This window comes from Panulirus ornatus, chromosome 14 (assembly GCF_036320965.1).
Source record: "Panulirus ornatus isolate Po-2019 chromosome 14, ASM3632096v1, whole genome shotgun sequence".
NCBI classification, from domain to species: domain Eukaryota; kingdom Metazoa; phylum Arthropoda; class Malacostraca; order Decapoda; family Palinuridae; genus Panulirus; species Panulirus ornatus.
The window spans coordinates 53,394,253-53,416,089 of record NC_092237.1 but is presented as its reverse complement, the minus strand read 5'-3'; the positions used below and the strand labels follow the sequence as shown (position 1 = coordinate 53,416,089).

At 48.7% G+C, this 21,837-nt stretch overlaps 1 protein-coding gene and 1 long non-coding RNA gene across 4 annotated transcripts in view; one reads left to right on the top strand and one right to left on the bottom strand.

Moving 5' to 3' along the window:
- The window catches only part of LOC139753444 (uncharacterized), a 93,590-nt gene that overhangs the window by 62,487 nt on the left and 9,266 nt on the right, over positions 1–21,837 (bottom strand). The window lies entirely within an intron of this gene.
- LOC139753443 (monomeric sarcosine oxidase-like) overlaps positions 5,416–21,837 on the top strand; it is a 69,350-nt gene continuing 52,928 nt past the window's right edge. For both annotated transcript variants that reach the window (XM_071669958.1, XM_071669957.1), the window contains exon 1: positions 5,416–5,631. The gene's annotated coding sequence lies outside the window, so the exon portion shown is untranslated. The remainder of the gene's footprint in view (positions 5,632–21,837) is intronic.

Here is a 21,837-nt window from a genome sequence, read left to right as displayed (position 1 = left end):
CTACAGGGAGCACTCTCACTCAGCCTCTTGAGACAGTAACGAAGGCCGAAAGGATCCTACTAATTGGAGAGGATGGGAAATTGACCAAAAAAAAAGAAAAAGAAGAAAAGAGAGAAGGCCCCCCTCCCTCCCTTCCCCCGTCATAGATGAAATAAACTTTCACCTGTCTTGGCCATGTCTCAGTTAATAAGGTCAGGCAAAATATACTGTTTAGTTCATAGGCAAAGCTGTGTCATCCATAGGCATCTGATTTATTTCATTCCTTCCAGCGTCGCTGAGCCTACCGAGTGAGGGACCAGTTTTCACGTGAACTGATGTCTTATGGTAACTCTTAGATATAATGAGGCGCCTCTGGTACACAAGAAATGGGATGAAGATTAAGAATTTGTGGTGAGGTAAGTGACTCATGGAGAACTTTTGGGGTGAGGTTAACTTTGTTGCTGTGTGTGTGTGTGTGTGTGTGTGTGTCTGTGTGTGTGTTTTGATGATGATGATGATGATAATGATACTAATGATAGTAACAATGATAATAATGATATTAACAATGACATTGAGGTTAACTTTGTTGCTGTGTGTGTGTGTGTGGACATTGAGGTTAACTTTGTTGCTGTGTGTGTGTGTGTGTGTGTGTGTGTGTGTGTGTGTGTGTGTGTGTGTGTCTGTGTTTTGATGATGATGATGATAATGATACTAATGATATAAACAATGATAATAATGGTATTAACAATGACATTCCTAATAATGATACTGAACGGTTTGTTGAACTTATGCAGCCATTTAGCCGAAATTACTTTACTGAGATATTACAGATATTACAGAAGTGGGAGGTCATGACAGTAACTAGTTAACTAATTGTATAAGAGCTTGAGATTAAGGCGGGGCTGGATGTGTGCGTGTGTGTGTGCAAGAAAAATGAATGTGCATCTATGCCCAAACACGAACACGCACACAAACACACACACACACACACACACACACACACACACACACACACACACACACACACGCACGCACATGCACACACGCACGCACGCTCATAACCTCGATCTATCGGGCTATTTAATGATAGACTGGTCCGATTTTCTTCGTTGTAGTGGGCCAGCGTCTTGCCTTCGTCAGGATGGCCAACCTATGGAATGACTCACCTGATCCTGCAGTTAAAAGACAGTACTATACATATGTTTACGAGTAGACGCAATACAGTGTTCTGTTTAGACCCATGACTGACATTATCTGCGCCCTCCTTGGTCGTGTGATGAGTTTACGGGGCTTTCTAGTTGACATGTATGTATTTCTTTCTACTCTCGTCATATCAGTTTATGGGTTTTTAATCTCTACCGCTGTCCCAAGCTGCCATGATAGGATCCATCGGTCTGTTGCTGTTTGGATTCCTTTATATTTATATATATATATATATATATATATATATATATATATATATATATATATATATATATATATATATATATATATATATGTAAGTGTGTGTGTGTGTGTGTGTGTGTGTGTGTGCGTGTGTGTGTGTGTGTGTGTATGTGTGTGTGTGTGTGTGTGTGTGTGTGTGTGTGTGTTACGTGTGAACATTGGATAATGGAGAACTGTCCAGCCCAAGAGTTCATAATCCGATGAACTACCTACCTACCCAAGCTGACCTTTAGGATTTCTTCTTTTTATGTAACGAACGTCAAAGAAAAAAAGTTGAACTTAACGTGTGCGACGAAATGTACTGAATATCTGGACGTATTACGTGATGACAACGTTATAACTCATGGTGCCTCTACTTCGTTATTGGTCTTGTTATATGACTTCTTTTAGGTCCTGTGTCAATCGTCTCTCGCCTCGTTTTCTCTTTTTCTTCGGTGGTCGAAATGATTTTTTATTTAAGTGGGTATATTGTAGTTTGGTCTTCGGCAGGGGCGTAGGTATTTCGCCTTTTCTTCAGTGGTCTAAATGACTTTCTCTTTTTTAAGTGGATATTTTCGCTTTCTTTTTTTTTCGGCTCGGGCGGAGGTAGACCTTCCCTCTGGAGCTGCTGCGAGACACATCCTGTGTGCAACATACTGTTACATTTTCCCTACCCACTCGTCACAGACAGAGCAGTGGTGGAGGCTATTAACCAGAAATTCTACCTGGTGTCTCTGGTCTCTCTCTCGTCCACATACTGGTCTAGCTAATGAGGGCTCATTTCTGACGGCTGGTGGGGGAAAGTGTCTTCAGTCTCTTGTCCTCCTGTTCGTAGTTCCTCAGACAGACCCACAAAAAAGAAATATTTATATTCACTTCCATATCACCACCATTGCCAAATTCATGAGTAGGTGTTGGTGAATAAAGAATAAGGTATTTAGTATTCGTGATTTTGTTCAGGTATTCAATACCATGTGTCATATATTGATTAACTTGCCAGCTAACGTTCTCGCTGACGTACAGACTAAAGTTGCTGCTAATGTGCTGACGAACGTTGCTGCTAACGTGCTAACTATCTTTACAGCTAACGTGCTAACTAACGATGCTGCCAACGTGCTAAGTAACGTTAACTAATATTGCTGCTAAAGTGCTCGCTGACGTTGTCGCTAACCTGCTAACTAACACGCAACTGCCACACTAACTAACACGCTAACTCACGGGCTAAGTAACGCATTTAGCCTACGTGCAAAAGAAACGCACTTAAGGGAGATGAGTTTCCAGTACCGCTTGAAATACGGAGATGAGAACGTGAGAAATAACCTCTTCCTCATTCATTGCAAATACGGAGATGAGAACGTGAGAAATAACCTCTTCCTCATTCATTGCAAATACGGAGATGAGAAAGTGAGAAATAACCTCCTCCTCATTCATTGCAAATGTGCCATCCTGTTCTTTGCGAAGGGAAGAGATGTACTTTACACTGTAGGTAACTCGTGGGTCCTTGAGTTCTTCTCTGTCTCTCTGGAATCCATGACTCTATCCATGAAGATGTCTTCATACCATGTCTCGATGGCTCTTGAGTCTACCTCTACCCGGACCTCCCTCCACAACAGATCGAATGTGACTCTCAAAGGCAAACCGATTCAAGAATTTTATAGGAACAGAACTGAAGTATATCAAAGGCCAAAAAGAGATTTGGCAGTTGAGTTTTTTTTTTTTTTCTGAAGCCTCCCAGGGAATGTGTCCGCGTCAGTAAGAGTCTCCGTCATCCAAGACGACGTGATGAAGGGGTTGGAATCGATCCGTCCGCGGTGTTAGACTCGCGGGGCATCATTTCATTCTTGTGCTCTTGGTGTAGTTGAGGAACGTGACGAGTGTTGCCTCGCTCGCTGCATCTCGCAGCCAGAAGCTGTTGATTTTAAACACACACACACACACACACACACACACACACACACACACACACACACACACACACACACACACACACTCTCTCTCTCTCTCTCTCTCTCTCTCTCTCTCTCTCTCTCTCTCTCTCTCTCTCTCTCTCTCTCTCTCTCTCTCTCCTCTGGTGGTGGTCTCCTACAACAACCACCTGGGGTGAAGGCCTCCCGGTCCCTGACCGTAGAAATCAAGGTAAAGGTCCCTTTTGGTAACTGTACTGCCGACCGTAGGGCTAAAAGGTCGGCACGGTCAGGTGCTAAGCGAGTGAAAATAGGGGAGCTCGGGGTGAGGGAGATGGCGTTCGTGAACTGTGTTTGTTACCTGTTATGGATGGGTACGGCTTGGCTCGTGTGTCGGTTTAAGTAATAGCTCATGCTCTTCGGGTTTTTGTCCAGGAGACACATCCAAAAAAAACTACGCTAGTCTTGAGGGTACGGGAAAAGGGGTGAGATGGTTGATATTAGGATAATGATATGGACGATATAAGGAAAAGTGAGAGAGGGAGTGAAACTGTATATTTCACAGCGGCAAAGGTTCCCCAAGGCGAGTTGATAAGTTGAAGTTTGTACAACCAGTTTATCCATATTTCAGAGCTGATTCCTTCCCTGTTTTACCCCGGGATGAATCGAATGCAATAGGCAAGAGAAAGAGTCTTGTAAGAACCTTGACTGAAGAAAGGAGGCCTCCAACCCCGTGCCAAGGAGGGTAGCGAAAGGCAGGGAACGCCCAGTTCCCTGACGTAAACTTGCCTCTCTCTCGTTACTGTCTCCAACACGTCTATCAGTTAAGGTTACGGTCACTAGTCTTGATCAAGTGGGATCCTGAGGTTCACAAGATTAAGAAAATGCATGGAAAAAAAAAGAGTTCAAAAGGGATTTGTCGTGTTTTTCCACGACTCATTAAAAGAAGGATCTTGTGGAACGAGAAAGTCGCTCTCGTCGTCTTTGTCAGCCGATACTGTCACTGTCAACAGGTACTAGATACTGTCACTGTCAGTGGATACTGTCACCGTCAGTGGATACTGTCACTGTCCGTAGATACTGTCTCTTAGATACTGACATTGTACACCTGTCGACTAAGTAGCATGTTCTCCCTAGCACACAGCCACTCGTTTACCTCATTAACTTCCTCCAACAGCAGGCATAAATGGATACCTTGGAAGCCCTTGCGGGGAGTGTGGCCGCTTGAAAGTGCCACTTAGGCAGCTGTTGGGAGTCTGTGGACGAAGCGAGATGTTGACTGGGTGTGGGGTTTGTTGAGGCGAAGGTGGAGATGAAGGCTGGTGCCAGTGTTGGTGTGTGACTATGGTGGTGGCGAGGGTAATGTTGGTGGTTTTGGTGATGTTGATTGTGTTGAGGAGAAGGAGGAGGAGGAGGAGGAGGGGGAAGAATGCGGGAAAGAGGGCACGCGGGCCAGCCCCAGCGAGTGAGTGGTAGGGTGTAGGAGGGTGTTGGGGAAAGGAGGAAGGGGTATGAGGCCCGTCGCCTCACTAGTTCAGCGTGGAAAACATTCTCGGGAGGCAGCGGAACCTCCTAAGACCAGTGGAGCAAAGATGATCCAACAACGGAGGAGACCTCATCCTGATTGCCGTCGTTCGATATTGCTTGAAATATCATAGATTTACGCGACTGATGATTGTCATGTAAATGTAAAATCGTGTAAACGTAGTAAATGAGACCCTACCATTTTTTTACAGTATGAGGAGAGAGTAACTTGTCCTGCTAAGGTTTCTAGAACTCTATACTTGCCAGTTCGTGGTTCGTTCGAGAGGAGGTGACTGTATGTCGATATTCCTTTTAGAAGTGACGTAAGAACACGCTTGTTGATTTGAAATGGTTGAAGCTAGAAAGATGAAGTAATGGTGAGGTCTGACATGCAAGTTCTTCTGTAGCAGCTAAGATGAGGGTGGGTCCGCTGCTGTCATTCTCTCTCTCTCTCTCTCTCTCTCTCTCTCTCTCTCTCTCTCTCTCTCTCTCTCTCTCTCTCTCTCTCTCTCTCTCTCTTGTGGTCGAGGCGGCATGTGGCACTCTCGGTGGCGACACTCAGCAATGGGCGGTGCCTCCGCCCTCACTGTGAACTCTCCTTCACCCGCTTCTAGTGCGACGCTGTGCTCCGCCACACCGCTACCCAAGGGAAGCTCTTCCTAGCCTCGTGTCCTTCCCGAAGTGACCTTCTTGTCCCGGGAAATAATCCAGACTAGTTTTTTTTTATATATACCACCAGATTCTGAAGCGCGGAGGGCGGCTATCGAACTACAGTGGACCCGGACTACGCGCGTTTGAGGTAGGAATGTTGCCATAGAGATTACAGGAGAATATGTCTGCCAAGGCGTTGAGAAAAGTGTTGCGAGGAATACCAGATGAGTTTAACTGGCATTCAGCAGTGACGAAATGCTTTTGGAATACAAGAATATTTGTGATGGAGTGATGCTCGTGGTGTTGTGAGACCTTTACGCTTGAGTGAGGGCAGAGGTGGAAGGAGCATGTTATTCTTGCTGGCATAGGCGAACTCCATCGACCTGGTACCCTTGACGTCATTGGGTAGATTGTTGTAGAGCTGAGGGGAGGAAAGTCTTGTAGAGCGTGGCTCTTCAGATGGGCCTTCGTAGAAGAAAGGTTTCTATGTATGGCACACACACACACACACACACACACACACACACACACACACACACACACACACACACACACACACACACACACACAGCGTCCCTGTGTGTTGCTGTAGCATCACTGTGATCATATATTGTTTCCAGTGCTAGTCTTAGGCAATCTAGCAAGGTCTGTATTCTTTCTAACGTACAGGGAGGAAGGAAGGAAGGATAAAGTACACGTATGTTTGATTCAATGTGTGGATATACTGTTGTCTCAGTGGGGCACTGATTCATAACAACAATACACAGTGAGGTCTTGGAGCCAACACCTCAGAAGGCGATGCAATACATTAGGAGTGGATAAACCGGTGGGGCAGTATTAGGCTGAATTGCCTAGCCCGTCAAATGGGAGGGAATCATACCACCCCCCCAGTATATATTTCTGTCAATTCTTTTTCTTGGACGTTATAGGAGAATAACTTTCAGTAACAACTGGAGTGTAATGGCGCACCAGACCACAGGATCTTCTCGAGCCGAAGAATAACGTGTGCAGAGACACGTGCTGGTTTGTGTCCAGCAATAAATCGTCTGTGGCTCTCCAAGAAAAATATATATATGACCAGTTGTCGCTGTAGAATCTAAGGACCACGTACCCATGGTGGTACACCTGGAATGGGGTTGTGTTCATCTGCGTGCTTGCCAAGTCCTCAAGATTACCGACAGAGTCGTAGACATTTACGTTACAGACAACGAGTTTTGACTTACTGAGAAGGTACTGTGAATAGGCATCAGATATAGACGTCTTGCGTAAGCCATGGGGAATTTCTCTCTGACATGTGAGGGATCACTGCTGCAAGGACTAGTTTAATGCGTGTCCCGCAAACACCAGGACATTCAGTCTCAACACTGGGAAAAAAAAAGAATGTTTTCGTAAATGGTATGACATGTTTTTTTTTAAGAGATCCAGGAATGTATAGACACTATCGGATATCTCAAGTGGTCTATAGATGTTAGTCTCATTGGATTCTTTCTTTCCTTTCCCTAGGCAAGGATGTGATCGGTCTTTAAATACTGTATAGTTCCATGGTCTCACGTCCTCTGAAGGGTTTCGCTAAGGGATTGGATGGTTACAGTTCGATAGGGAATCACTAACAAGGGACTTTTACCCATGTACCTACGAACTGTAGAAAAGACTTGTAAAAAAAAAAATCATTTCTAATGTGGTTATCATTTTAGTAAAGTAATCTTAAAAGAAATAGAGGAAAGAAGGGATTTGGCAGACGTCAACCCACAGAATGACAATATGTCTGTGTGTAAAAAAAAGATTATATTCACCTCGAGGCATGAAGACAAGTTATGTCGAAACTCGCTCCGTCGAGCATGGTTTAGAGAGAGAGAGAGAGAGAGAGAGAGAGAGAGAGAGAGAGAGAGAGAGAGAGAGAGAGAGAGAGAGAGAGAGATTGTTGTGTAGTTGTCATGAGTTGTAGGCAAAACAAAGTCTTCATAATTTAGATATAAAAAAGGGGGGGATCAATATGGTTCTACGGAGACGTGAATATATATATATATATATATATATATATATATATATATATATATATATATATATATATATATATATATATATATATATATATATATATACATTATCTGTTGAAAGGAGAAAGTTATTTATATCGACTTCAAGTAATATATCGACCGATCATTGCATCACGTCTTTCCTGACTGCCTCGTAAGCATCAGGGAGTTCAGCCTGGTGAGGCACAGTGGGGAGACCTCCTGCAGGAGGCCGGTGCAGGGGAAGGGGTCGCTGGTGTGTCTTTTAGTTGTGGTTACGGGGTAAGGTTACATGGGCTCAAGGATCACATCAAGACTGCTCAGCGTGCGATGATCCTGGCACCATTTGATGCAAGGAGGGGGGGAATCCCCCTGTGTCTCGCGTTCTAGGTGAAAGTTAATCGACATTGTTGATCACTTGCTTCATCGTGTTCCATCGGATACCTACCCCTGTTGATCATCCTTGATTAATCATGCGTGGATGAAAGAGAGGGAGTCTACTCGTCCCTCGTTCCACACCTGAGCTCAGTCTTCTACGGCTGCTCAGCACTGACCGTCCACCTGACGAAGGTCTCCATAGTTGGCATACATCGAGTTTATCCCAACATTTCAACCTGCTCTTGAGCACGACGGTACGACTATTGAGCACGACGGTGCGACTGTTGAGCACGACGGTACGACTATTGAGCACGACGGTACGACTATTGAGCACGACGGTACGACTATTGAGCACGACGGTACGACTATTGAGCACGACGGTACGACTATTGAGCACGACGGTACGACTATTGAGCACGACGGTACGACTATTGAGCACGACGGTACGACTATTGAGCACGACGGTACGACTATTGAGCACGACGGTGCGACTGTTGAGCACGACGGTACGACTATTGAGCACGACGGTACGACTATTGAGCACGACGGTGCGACTGTTGAGCACGACGGTACGACTATTGAGCACGACGGTACGACTATTGAGCACGACGGTATGACTATTGAGCACGACGGTGCGACTGTTGAGCACGACGGTGCGACTGTTGAGCACGACGGTACGACTATTGAGCACGACGGTGCGACTGTTGAGCACGACGGTACGACTATTGAGCACGACGGTACGACTATTGAGCACGACGGTACGACTATTGAGCACGACGGTACGACTATTGAGCACGACGGTACGACTATTGAGCACGACGGTACGACTATTGAGCACGACGGTATGACTATTGAGCACGACGGTGCGACTGTTGAGCACGACGGTGCGACTGTTGAGCACGACGGTGCGACTGTTGAGCACGACGGTGCGACTGTTGAGCACGACGGTACGACTATTGAGCACGACGGTACGACTATTGAGCACGACGGTACGACTATTGAGCACGACGGTACGACTATTGAGCACGACGGTATGACTATTGAGCACGACGGTGCGACTGTTGAGCACGACGGTGCGACTGTTGAGCACGACGGTACGACTATTGAGCACGACGGTACGACTATTGAGCACGACGGTACGACTATTGAGCACGACGGTACGACTATTGAGCACGACGGTACGACTATTGAGCACGACGGTATGACTATTGAGCACGACGGTACGACTATTGAGCACGACGGTGCGACTGTTGAGCACGACGGTGCGACTGTTGAGCACGACGGTGCGACTGTTGAGCACGACGGTACGACTATTGAGCACGACGGTACGACTATTGAGCACGACGGTGCGACTGTTGAGCACGACGGTATGACTATTGAGCACGACGGTATGACTATTGAGCACGACGGTACGACTATTGAGCACGACGGTACGACTATTGAGCACGACGGTGCGACTGTTGAGCACGACGGTACGACTATTGAGCACGACGGTACGACTATTGAGCACGACGGTACGACTATTGAGCACGACGGTACGACTATTGAGCACGACGGTGCGACTGTTGAGCACGACGGTACGACTATTGAGCACGACGGTATGACTATTGAGCACGACGGTACGACTATTGAGCACGACGGTATGACTATTGAGCACGACGGTATGACTATTGAGCACGACGGTGCGACTGTTGAGCACGACGGTACGACTATTGAGCACGACGGTATGACTATTGAGCACGACGGTGCGACTGTTGAGCACGACGGTACGACTATTGAGCACGACGGTACGACTATTGAGCACGACGGTGCGACTGTTGAGCACGACGGTACGACTATTGAGCACGACGGTGCGACTGTTGAGCACGACGGTGCGACTGTTGAGCACGACGGTACGACTATTGAGCACGACGGTACGACTATTGAGCACGACGGTATGACTATTGAGCACGACGGTACGACTATTGAGCACGACGGTGCGACTGTTGAGCACGACGGTACGACTATTGAGCACGACGGTACGACTATTGAGCACGACGGTATGACTATTGAGCACGACGGTATGACTATTGAGCACGACGGTATGACTATTGAGCACGACGGTATGACTATTGAGCACGACGGTATGACTATTGAGCACGACGGTATGACTATTGAGCACGACGGTATGACTATTGAGCACGACGGTATGACTATTGAGCACGACGGTGCGACTATTGAGCACGACGGTACGACTATTGAGCACGACGGTACGACTATTGAGCACGACGGTGCGACTATTGAGCACGACGGTGCGACTATTGAGCACGACGGTACGACTATTGAGCACGACGGTACGACTATTGAGCACGACGGTACGACTATTGAGCACGACGGTACGACTATTGAGCACGACGGTGCGACTGTTGAGCACGACGGTACGACTATTGAGCACGACGGTACGACTATTGAGCACGACGGTACGACTATTGAGCACGACGGTACGACTATTGAGCACGACGGTACGACTATTGAGCACGACGGTGCGACTGTTGAGCACGACGGTGCGACTGTTGAGCACGACGGTACGACTATTGAGCACGACGGTACGACTATTGAGCACGACGGTGCGACTGTTGAGCACGACGGTGCGACTGTTGAGCACGACGGTGCGACTGTTGAGCACGACGGTATGACTATTGAGCACGACGGTACGACTATTGAGCACGACGGTGCGACTGTTGAGCACGACGGTGCGACTGTTGAGCACGACGGTACGACTATTGAGCACGACGGTATGACTATTGAGCACGACGGTACGACTATTGAGCACGACGGTACGACTATTGAGCACGACGGTGCGACTGTTGAGCACGACGGTACGACTATTGAGCACGACGGTACGACTATTGAGCACGACGGTACGACTATTGAGCACGACGGTGCGACTGTTGAGCACGACGGTACGACTATTGAGCACGACGGTGCGACTGTTGAGCACGACGGTGCGACTGTTGAGCACGACGGTGCGACTGTTGAGCACGACGGTACGACTATTGAGCACGACGGTATGACTATTGAGCACGACGGTACGACTATTGAGCACGACGGTACGACTATTGAGCACGACGGTACGACTATTGAGCACGACGGTACGACTATTGAGCACGACGGTACGACTATTGAGCACGACGGTATGACTATTGAGCACGACGGTGCGACTGTTGAGCACGACGGTACGACTATTGAGCACGACGGTACGACTATTGAGCACGACGGTACGACTATTGAGCACGACGGTACGACTATTGAGCACGACGGTACGACTATTGAGCACGACGGTACGACTATTGAGCACGACGGTGCGACTGTTGAGCACGACGGTATGACTATTGAGCACGACGGTACGACTATTGAGCACGACGGTACGACTATTGAGCACGACGGTACGACTATTGAGCACGACGGTGCGACTGTTGAGCACGACGGTACGACTATTGAGCACGACGGTACGACTATTGAGCACGACGGTACGACTATTGAGCACGACGGTGCGACTGTTGAGCACGACGGTGCGACTGTTGAGCACGACGGTGCGACTGTTGAGCACGACGGTACGACTATTGAGCACGACGGTACGACTATTGAGCACGACGGTGCGACTGTTGAGCACGACGGTGCGACTGTTGAGCACGACGGTGCGACTGTTGAGCACGACGGTGCGACTGTTGAGCACGACGGTACGACTATTGAGCACGACGGTATGACTATTGAGCACGACGGTACGACTATTGAGCACGACGGTATGACTATTGAGCACGACGGTATGACTATTGAGCACGACGGTGCGACTGTTGAGCACGACGGTATGACTATTGAGCACGACGGTATGACTATTGAGCACGACGGTATGACTATTGAGCACGACGGTATGACTATTGAGCACGACGGTATGACTATTGAGCACGACGGTATGACTATTGAGCACGACGGTATGACTATTGAGCACGACGGTATGACTATTGAGCACGACGGTATGACTATTGAGCACGACGGTATGACTATTGAGCACGACGGTATGACTATTGAGCACGACGGTATGACTATTGAGCACGACGGTATGACTATTGAGCACGACGGTACGACTATTGAGCACGACGGTACGACTATTGAGCACGACGGTACGACTATTGAGCACGACGGTACGACTATTGAGCACGACGGTGCGACTGTTGAGCACGACGGTGCGACTGTTGAGCACGACGGTATGACTATTGAGCACGACGGTACGACTATTGAGCACGACGGTACGACTATTGAGCACGACGGTGCGACTGTTGAGCACGACGGTGCGACTGTTGAGCACGACGGTGCGACTGTTGAGCACGACGGTACGACTATTGAGCACGACGGTACGACTATTGAGCACGACGGTGCGACTGTTGAGCACGACGGTGCGACTGTTGAGCACGACGGTACGACTATTGAGCACGACGGTACGACTATTGAGCACGACGGTACGACTATTGAGCACGACGGTACGACTATTGAGCACGACGGTACGACTATTGAGCACGACGGTACGACTATTGAGCACGACGGTATGACTATTGAGCACGACGGTACGACTATTGAGCACGACGGTGCGACTGTTGAGCACGACGGTACGACTATTGAGCACGACGGTGCGACTGTTGAGCACGACGGTGCGACTGTTGAGCACGACGGTGCGACTGTTGAGCACGACGGTGCGACTGTTGAGCACGACGGTACGACTATTGAGCACGACGGTACGACTATTGAGCACGACGGTACGACTATTGAGCACGACGGTACGACTATTGAGCACGACGGTACGACTATTGAGCACGACGGTACGACTATTGAGCACGACGGTACGACTATTGAGCACGACGGTACGACTATTGAGCACGACGGTATGACTATTGAGCACGACGGTATGACTATTGAGCACGACGGTACGACTATTGAGCACGACGGTGCGACTGTTGAGCACGACGGTACGACTATTGAGCACGACGGTACGACTATTGAGCACGACGGTACGACTATTGAGCACGACGGTACGACTATTGAGCACGACGGTACGACTATTGAGCACGACGGTATGACTATTGAGCACGACGGTACGACTATTGAGCACGACGGTACGACTATTGAGCACGACGGTGCGACTGTTGAGCACGACGGTACGACTATTGAGCACGACGGTGCGACTGTTGAGCACGACGGTGCGACTGTTGAGCACGACGGTACGACTATTGAGCACGACGGTATGACTATTGAGCACGACGGTACGACTATTGAGCACGACGGTACGACTATTGAGCACGACGGTACGACTATTGAGCACGACGGTGCGACTGTTGAGCACGACGGTACGACTATTGAGCACGACGGTACGACTATTGAGCACGACGGTACGACTATTGAGCACGACGGTACGACTATTGAGCACGACGGTACGACTATTGAGCACGACGGTACGACTATTGAGCACGACGGTGCGACTGTTGAGCACGACGGTGCGACTGTTGAGCACGACGGTGCGACTGTTGAGCACGACGGTGCGACTGTTGAGCACGACGGTGCGACTGTTGAGCACGACGGTGCGACTGTTGAGCACGACGGTATGACTATTGAGCACGACGGTGCGACTGTTGAGCACGACGGTACGACTATTGAGCACGACGGTGCGACTGTTGAGCACGACGGTGCGACTGTTGAGCACGACGGTGCGACTGTTGAGCACGACGGTGCGACTGTTGAGCACGACGGTACGACTATTGAGCACGACGGTACGACTATTGAGCACGACGGTACGACTATTGAGCACGACGGTGCGACTGTTGAGCACGACGGTGCGACTGTTGAGCACGACGGTGCGACTGTTGAGCACGACGGTATGACTATTGAGCACGACGGTGCGACTGTTGAGCACGACGGTACGACTATTGAGCACGACGGTACGACTATTGAGCACGACGGTGCGACTGTTGAGCACGACGGTGCGACTGTTGAGCACGACGGTACGACTATTGAGCACGACGGTACGACTATTGAGCACGACGGTGCGACTGTTGAGCACGACGGTACGACTATTGAGCACGACGGTGCGACTGTTGAGCACGACGGTACGACTATTGAGCACGACGGTACGACTATTGAGCACGACGGTACGACTATTGAGCACGACGGTACGACTATTGAGCACGACGGTACGACTATTGAGCACGACGGTACGACTATTGAGCACGACGGTACGACTATTGAGCACGACGGTACGACTATTGAGCACGACGGTACGACTATTGAGCACGACGGTGCGACTGTTGAGCACGACGGTGCGACTGTTGAGCACGACGGTGCGACTGTTGAGCACGACGGTGCGACTGTTGAGCACGACGGTACGACTATTGAGCACGACGGTACGACTATTGAGCACGACGGTGCGACTGTTGAGCACGACGGTGCGACTGTTGAGCACGACGGTACGACTATTGAGCACGACGGTACGACTATTGAGCACGACGGTACGACTATTGAGCACGACGGTGCGACTGTTGAGCACGACGGTGCGACTGTTGAGCACGACGGTACGACTATTGAGCACGACGGTATGACTATTGAGCACGACGGTATGACTATTGAGCACGACGGTACGACTATTGAGCACGACGGTACGACTATTGAGCACGACGGTGCGACTGTTGAGCACGACGGTGCGACTGTTGAGCACGACGGTGCGACTGTTGAGCACGACGGTACGACTATTGAGCACGACGGTATGACTATTGAGCACGACGGTATGACTATTGAGCACGACGGTATGACTATTGAGCACGACGGTACGACTATTGAGCACGACGGTACGACTATTGAGCACGACGGTGCGACTGTTGAGCACGACGGTACGACTATTGAGCACGACGGTGCGACTGTTGAGCACGACGGTACGACTATTGAGCACGACGGTACGACTATTGAGCACGACGGTGCGACTGTTGAGCACGACGGTATGACTATTGAGCACGACGGTATGACTATTGAGCACGACGGTACGACTATTGAGCACGACGGTACGACTATTGAGCACGACGGTACGACTATTGAGCACGACGGTACGACTATTGAGCACGACGGTACGACTATTGAGCACGACGGTGCGACTGTTGAGCACGACGGTACGACTATTGAGCACGACGGTGCGACTGTTGAGCACGACGGTGCGACTGTTGAGCACGACGGTACGACTATTGAGCACGACGGTGCGACTGTTGAGCACGACGGTATGACTATTGAGCACGACGGTGCGACTGTTGAGCACGACGGTACGACTATTGAGCACGACGGTACGACTATTGAGCACGACGGTACGACTATTGAGCACGACGGTACGACTATTGAGCACGACGGTATGACTATTGAGCACGACGGTACGACTATTGAGCACGACGGTACGACTATTGAGCACGACGGTACGACTATTGAGCACGACGGTACGACTATTGAGCACGACGGTGCGACTGTTGAGCACGACGGTACGACTATTGAGCACGACGGTACGACTATTGAGCACGACGGTACGACTATTGAGCACGACGGTGCGACTGTTGAGCACGACGGTGCGACTGTTGAGCACGACGGTGCGACTGTTGAGCACGACGGTGCGACTGTTGAGCACGACGGTACGACTATTGAGCACGACGGTACGACTATTGAGCACGACGGTACGACTATTGAGCACGACGGTACGACTATTGAGCACGACGGTGCGACTGTTGAGCACGACGGTGCGACTGTTGAGCACGACGGTGCGACTGTTGAGCACGACGGTACGACTATTGAGCACGACGGTACGACTATTGAGCACGACGGTACGACTATTGAGCACGACGGTACGACTATTGAGCACGACGGTACGACTATTGAGCACGACGGTACGACAGTTGAGCACGACGGTGCGACTATTGAGCACGACGGTGCGACTGTTGAGCACGACGGTATGACTATTGAGCACGACGGTACGACTATTGAGCACGACGGTACGACTATTGAGCAAGACGGCACGACTGTTGAGCACGACGGTATGACTATTGAGCACGACGGTACGACTATTGAGCACGACGGTACGACTATTGAGCACTACGGTACGACTATTGAGCACGACGCTACGACTGACTCTCGAGGACAGGGGTACGACCATTGAGTACGACAATAGGACCAGTGACGCTGAGTACAAAATACGTAAGAGCAAAAAGTCATTGTTTTGCGTAAGAAGTTCAAAATTTCACGAACACAGTCCCCTGAAATGGGGTCAAATAGAACCTCCTGGGACTTTGAACTCATATAATCATACAGATGACTGTCAGAATGGCTCAGTCACGAATCACCAGGTTTAGGTAAATACACAAAGGAGAAAACTAAAACTGTCATTGGATTTCCTTTGTATTTCACAGGGAACCGTTCACAAAAAAAACCCAAAAAACAAGCAAACTGAGTTCCTTTTTGACCTCAGTTCAGACAGAAGTGGGTTAGTAAATTGTAGCACCTTATATACTGAGGTTTATGTACTGCATCACATTACACAGTTTGCTCAGGAACCATTCCACAATGCAGGACACAAGATGATGCTAGAAAAGGTGCATAAAACTAGACACTTAACCATCTGTGTGTTACACCAGCGCTCATTTGGTCTCCTTTAGGCAGTCTGTAAATACTACATGTCATCCTCATTCTCTTGTATTTCAGCCCCACTCATAAACGAGTCTTTTAACGCGCCGTTTTGTTCATAATACTAACACGTCCATTTACTTCTTTCATAAGACATGGTATCCTTCTGTGGATGACCTTGCATTGGTGGGTAAGATGTTACGCCATCTGCGTAGAATATCTCTCAATGAACTAGAAGTCTTGCATGTCGTGTGTTGCAAATCCACGCTAAGTATACGTTGTAAAAGAGCAACAAATCTCTTGCAGCGACCAAACCCATACTCTTTCTACCACGCCCGTCTTACGTCCACCTTTGCCACATCATCCCCCCACCACAACATACAATCCTTCATCAGCCTTCAGCAATCCTCTTGGTCGCCCCCTTCCTTATCCCGGTACAACCACACCCATCCATCCTCCACCCCAAGCCGTCATGTTAGTTCATTTCTTTTTTTGTGGGCGAGACGTGAGTGTCCCGCCTTCAGCCGGGCCAAGGAGCGTGAAATGGTCCCGTTGTGGCCCAGAGGCCTGTGGACGACGTACGTGGACGCCCCATGGCTTGTGGTGCGTGTGTGGGACGCACTGAGGAGTAGGGAGTAAGACACAGAGAGAGGGAGGGAATGATTCCATACAAGTACCTGTCTCATGGAAGAGAAGGGAGGATATTTTCTCCTTGAACACGACAGTAACATCATCTTGGCAAAATCTGCCGGACTTTCCTTTTCGTCTATTATCGCTCTCATCTCTCTCTCTCTCTCTGTTCTTCACTCTCTCTTTCCCTTCTCGTTTCCTCCACCTCCATCCCATTTTCCGGCGGAGGCGAGAGTGTCCGCGAGCGTCAGGCTGGGAGAGGAGGAGCTGGTCCGGTCCCTCCACCTCAACATTCCGCTACCACCGACGGGTGTGGGGGAGGTGGCTGAGAAGGGAGGCAGAAAAAGCCGTTTGCCTTCAGCGGGAAGAGAATCTTGAGGCTCCCGCACTGCAGCGGTCGAGGGGAGGGGGGAAGGGGGGTGATAATCCTCCCTGATGAAACCCCGTCGACATTACGGTTTGCCCAGATAACCTTCTGGTCGGGTTCGAAAACGTTGAAGGAATTTCGAAGCATCTCGAGACTCTGTTTGAGTAGGCGCACCTGCAATGTCATGAGGTCTTGTTGCAGCAATACTAATGACTGATGGACAGACACTGCCTCCAGAAGAAGACTATATCATCGGCCATCGAGAAGTGTTCACACAGGCAGACATGCACTGCACGTCATGCACAAGTGAAAGACAAGGGACGAACGCTGGTTGGGGCTGGTGTTGCAGGAAGTCCAGTCGCAAGGTCAGGCAGTATGGCCTGCCAGTCCGTAGGGATGTAGGTTACGCCTGCTGCGTCTGAACACCTTGTGCTCGTCAACGAACAATCGTGAGATCATATATGGACTGCATCACAACAAAGATCAGATGGCAAACATATGGGGGGGAAGAAAAAACCCGACGCCGCCGCCAGACAGAGCACAAAAGTGCAAGTGGATCGGATACTCTGCACTAATTCGTGGGAACCTGGTGTATGTGTGTGTGTGTGTGTGTATGACCATTACCTCCACCCGCACCCTACAGCCAGAGGCAGATCAGACCCCCCCCTACGCAGTTTGGCAGTAAGGGCGAACACTGCCAAGGATTTACGTAACTTTCCGCTCTTTTTTTTTTGCGTGTGTGTCTCTTACTGTGAGTTATGGTGTGGTCATCCTAGCAACACTGGACGTGTCTTCCTCTCCTCCTCCTCCTCCTCCTCCTCGCTCGCCTTGAGAAGGACCTTCCTTAGCTTGTCCGTCGCTCGTTTGTCCTCTGCCGCGCACCAACCAGTACTCCATTTAACCATAAGCCCTTCTTCCCCCCCTGCTCTCTGACTGCCCTCCCCCATTAAGCCTAGAACCAACGCACGACGCAACGTCGTTAGACGCTGCAAAACATAGGAACAGCGCACAGCTGAACTTCATGAGATGCAGAGACTTCCCCCCCAAGGCATTGATTTCATCATGAAGGCAAGTCAGACCAGGATAAAGGATGGGGCGATCTGGCCCCACCCTAAAAAGCAAACGTAAGAGAGAGAGAGAAAAAAAAAAGGCGAAACCACGCTGACCTTGATGCGAATGTACACACGGAAATGTGACGTATGGCGTGTCCTGAACAGGGCGTGTCTAGATATGGAGGAGGGGAATGGATGTGGTTTCAATGAGTCAGGATATAAGGTGGGGAAAAAAAAAAAGAAACTCACCCTGAAAGGTAGAAGAATCAAGGACTATGGCAGAGTAAGAACAAAAAGCGAAAGTCCAGCAGCTACGTGGGGTAGGACATGGCTACCTCACGCACCGAGGTGAGGCAGCCAGCCGCTCATCTGGGTCTTGTGTGCCGGTCGGGGAACACGGTCGTGTGGCAGAGGGAGGTGAGGGAGGGTTGAGCTGCGTGCCGATGGAATATTGCGAGATACTGATACGGCTATTGTGCTTCACGAAGACTCGTTGTTCGAGAAGAGAGTCCATCACTTTCTTCTTTTAAAATGTTAGTGCTTGTATATGCATCTTTCCATCATCACAATAGCCTCGAAGGGACCCAATTGGTCTTTTGCTGTCTGAATTCCCTTTGTATTCCTGTGGTGTGTATTTAGCACTATGTGAATGCACTTTTTTATCTATTTACGCCTAAGTGCTTTTCCATTAGCATTGTAGCCTTAGGGACAAAACGAACAGGGGCTTTATTTGTAAACATCTACTCTCAAATTGCCATGCATAATGTACTTTAATCAAACCATACCATGAGCAACCAAGCCCCCTCAGATTATTCCATGGTTTGCCTTGATCACTTCACATGCCCTGGCTCAGCCTACTGACAGCACATCACTCCCTATATACCACATAGATCCAGTCTAGTCCATCCTTTCAGAGAGATCAGCATGGTGAGGGCAAAGCATGCCCCGTTCAAAGGCCATTAAGAGTGAAACGGATAAGAAATGAAATAGAAAAGGATTTAGAAAATAACCTGGGTATTGCAAGTGTTTGCAAACCTGACTCGTAAAGGTAGAAGGGTTGTGGGAACAAGGAAAAAGAGGTCGACAAGCCCACAATTTGGCCGTTCGAGGGGGAGAAGGAGATATTAGAACGGTCAATCCTCGAGCGACCGATCTCAACACAGAAATTATAGGAAGTAGCTGACAGACGCTTGCCTCGGGTTTTGCCAAGCTTTGCCGGCCGAGAGACACACGCAGGAGTCGAGAACATCGGCCAGATTGAAACCTGTACAGAAACGGATGGTGGAAGGGAGGTGATGGCGGACAATCAGTCAGACGTAAGGCGTTTGATTCCACTCTCGTTAATAGAGAGGTGGAGGGCGAACCTCTCAAGGTATTTGAGAAGGACTTGGGACTAAGACGGCTATAACCCCTTTAGATATAGAATAGCTGCTTACATGGAGAATATTTGTGGCAACTGTACACCTCTAACATTTGTGAGGCAGACTTTGTGATGCTGACTATGTGGGGTTTCCATGATAGCTTGGGGGATACAATCATAACAGGGATGATTTGTGGCGTTTTGAATTGAAGAGTCGGAAGCGAATAACTGGTACAGAGAGAGTGCATTTTATGAAGACTTCACCTTCTATTCCAAGATGTGGCACTGTTCCGAATTCAGAAAGGAAACATGTTCAGTACGAGAAAAAGAACGAGTATTAGAAGAAGGTGGGGAAAAAATACGAACTGAGGTGTGTAAAGTGAAATAAACAGCATAAGAGTAAACAGGGTTGATAGTAGAGTTGAAGGAGATGAAAGAGAGTAGATGATAGGAAAGAACCCTAAGAAACTCCTCTGTTGGCAAGGCAAGAGGATGAAGTCGCCCCCCCAGCAACGAATACTGCAATAGAACGGCCGGAGATGAAGCTATGCATTAAGGAACAGAGAGAAGCAGAAAAACCAAAGGGAGGGAGTTTACAAAACAGACCTATGCCACACCCAGTCAAGTGTCCCGAAGGTGTCGAGGGGACTCGGCAAATGTTTCGCAAAAAATCGCCGGGTGGGAGGACCAGGGGATGTCACATTGCGCTACGTACCTGTATACTGGTGAGCAGAAAGAAGGGAATGGAAACTTAAGTATTTAGAAAAGAGAGAGAATTAAGGAGAGTTTCAAAGGTAAGTGAAATTTTTGTGTTAATGGCTGTGTGGTACAGCCTTGGCCTTTCAATATATATATATATATATATATATATATATATATATATATATATATATATATATATATATATATATATATATATTCAGACAGTATGATTTTGCCAACAATACGCCCTCTGAGTCCCAGATCTATCGGATGGTAAATACAGTGACTCCAATCCTGGAGGAGGACTAGTTAAAAACTGTGAGAACTCTCACAATCATGCAAAAGGCTGAGGTAATTTGGCCTGTAATCTGGCCTCCTGCCTCCCTCCCGTTCAAGGACATCGGACAGAAAGAACAACTCATGACGCCGAAGAAGAAGAAGAAAAAAAACAAACAAAACAACACAGGCAAAAATAATGGCCTCGTTACCCATAGTCAAGGACGAGTTCTCATCCTGTTCTCACGCGGTGTGAACTGTATTTGTGCGAGTCACACGGAGAAACAAAGCCAAATGTATTCTAATCAGACGAGGAGCGGCGCAGCTGAGAGGAAACACAGAGCGGTTTTGTGTACATCCCGGAGCGAGAAATCTTTAATGTGTGCATCCCGGAGCGAGAAATCTTTAACTGGGGGTTAAAGGTTGCATTTAGCGGTGGCTGGATCGTGGATATTATTCTTTAATAGGGCTCGCGTACTGCTTAAAAGAGCCAGAGAGGAAGCTAGGCATTTAGGCACAGGGAGAAGCAGGAAAAGCGAAAGGAAGGGAGTTTACAAAGCTTAGAAATATGCCACACTCTGTCAGATTCTATTGATGAGACGAGAATGAGGGAGGCTTGTATATATAACTGAATGATATATTTCTTTCTTGCATCTCCCCTGATGATGTGATTATTACTCGAAAGTGCACTTGGGAACTTATCGTGTTTCAACAGACAAGCAGAGAGACAGACACATACATACACCCGGTAAAGGTGTCAATAAACATAGTGTAGTGTAACTCGATGGCCTCGTTAGAAGGATAGGGTCTGAAAAACCTATTTTGCGGTGAACTCGACCTCTGAAGAACTCGTCTCTCCGGGAACGGCTTTTTTTTTTTTCCTAATGGAATACAGTTACGT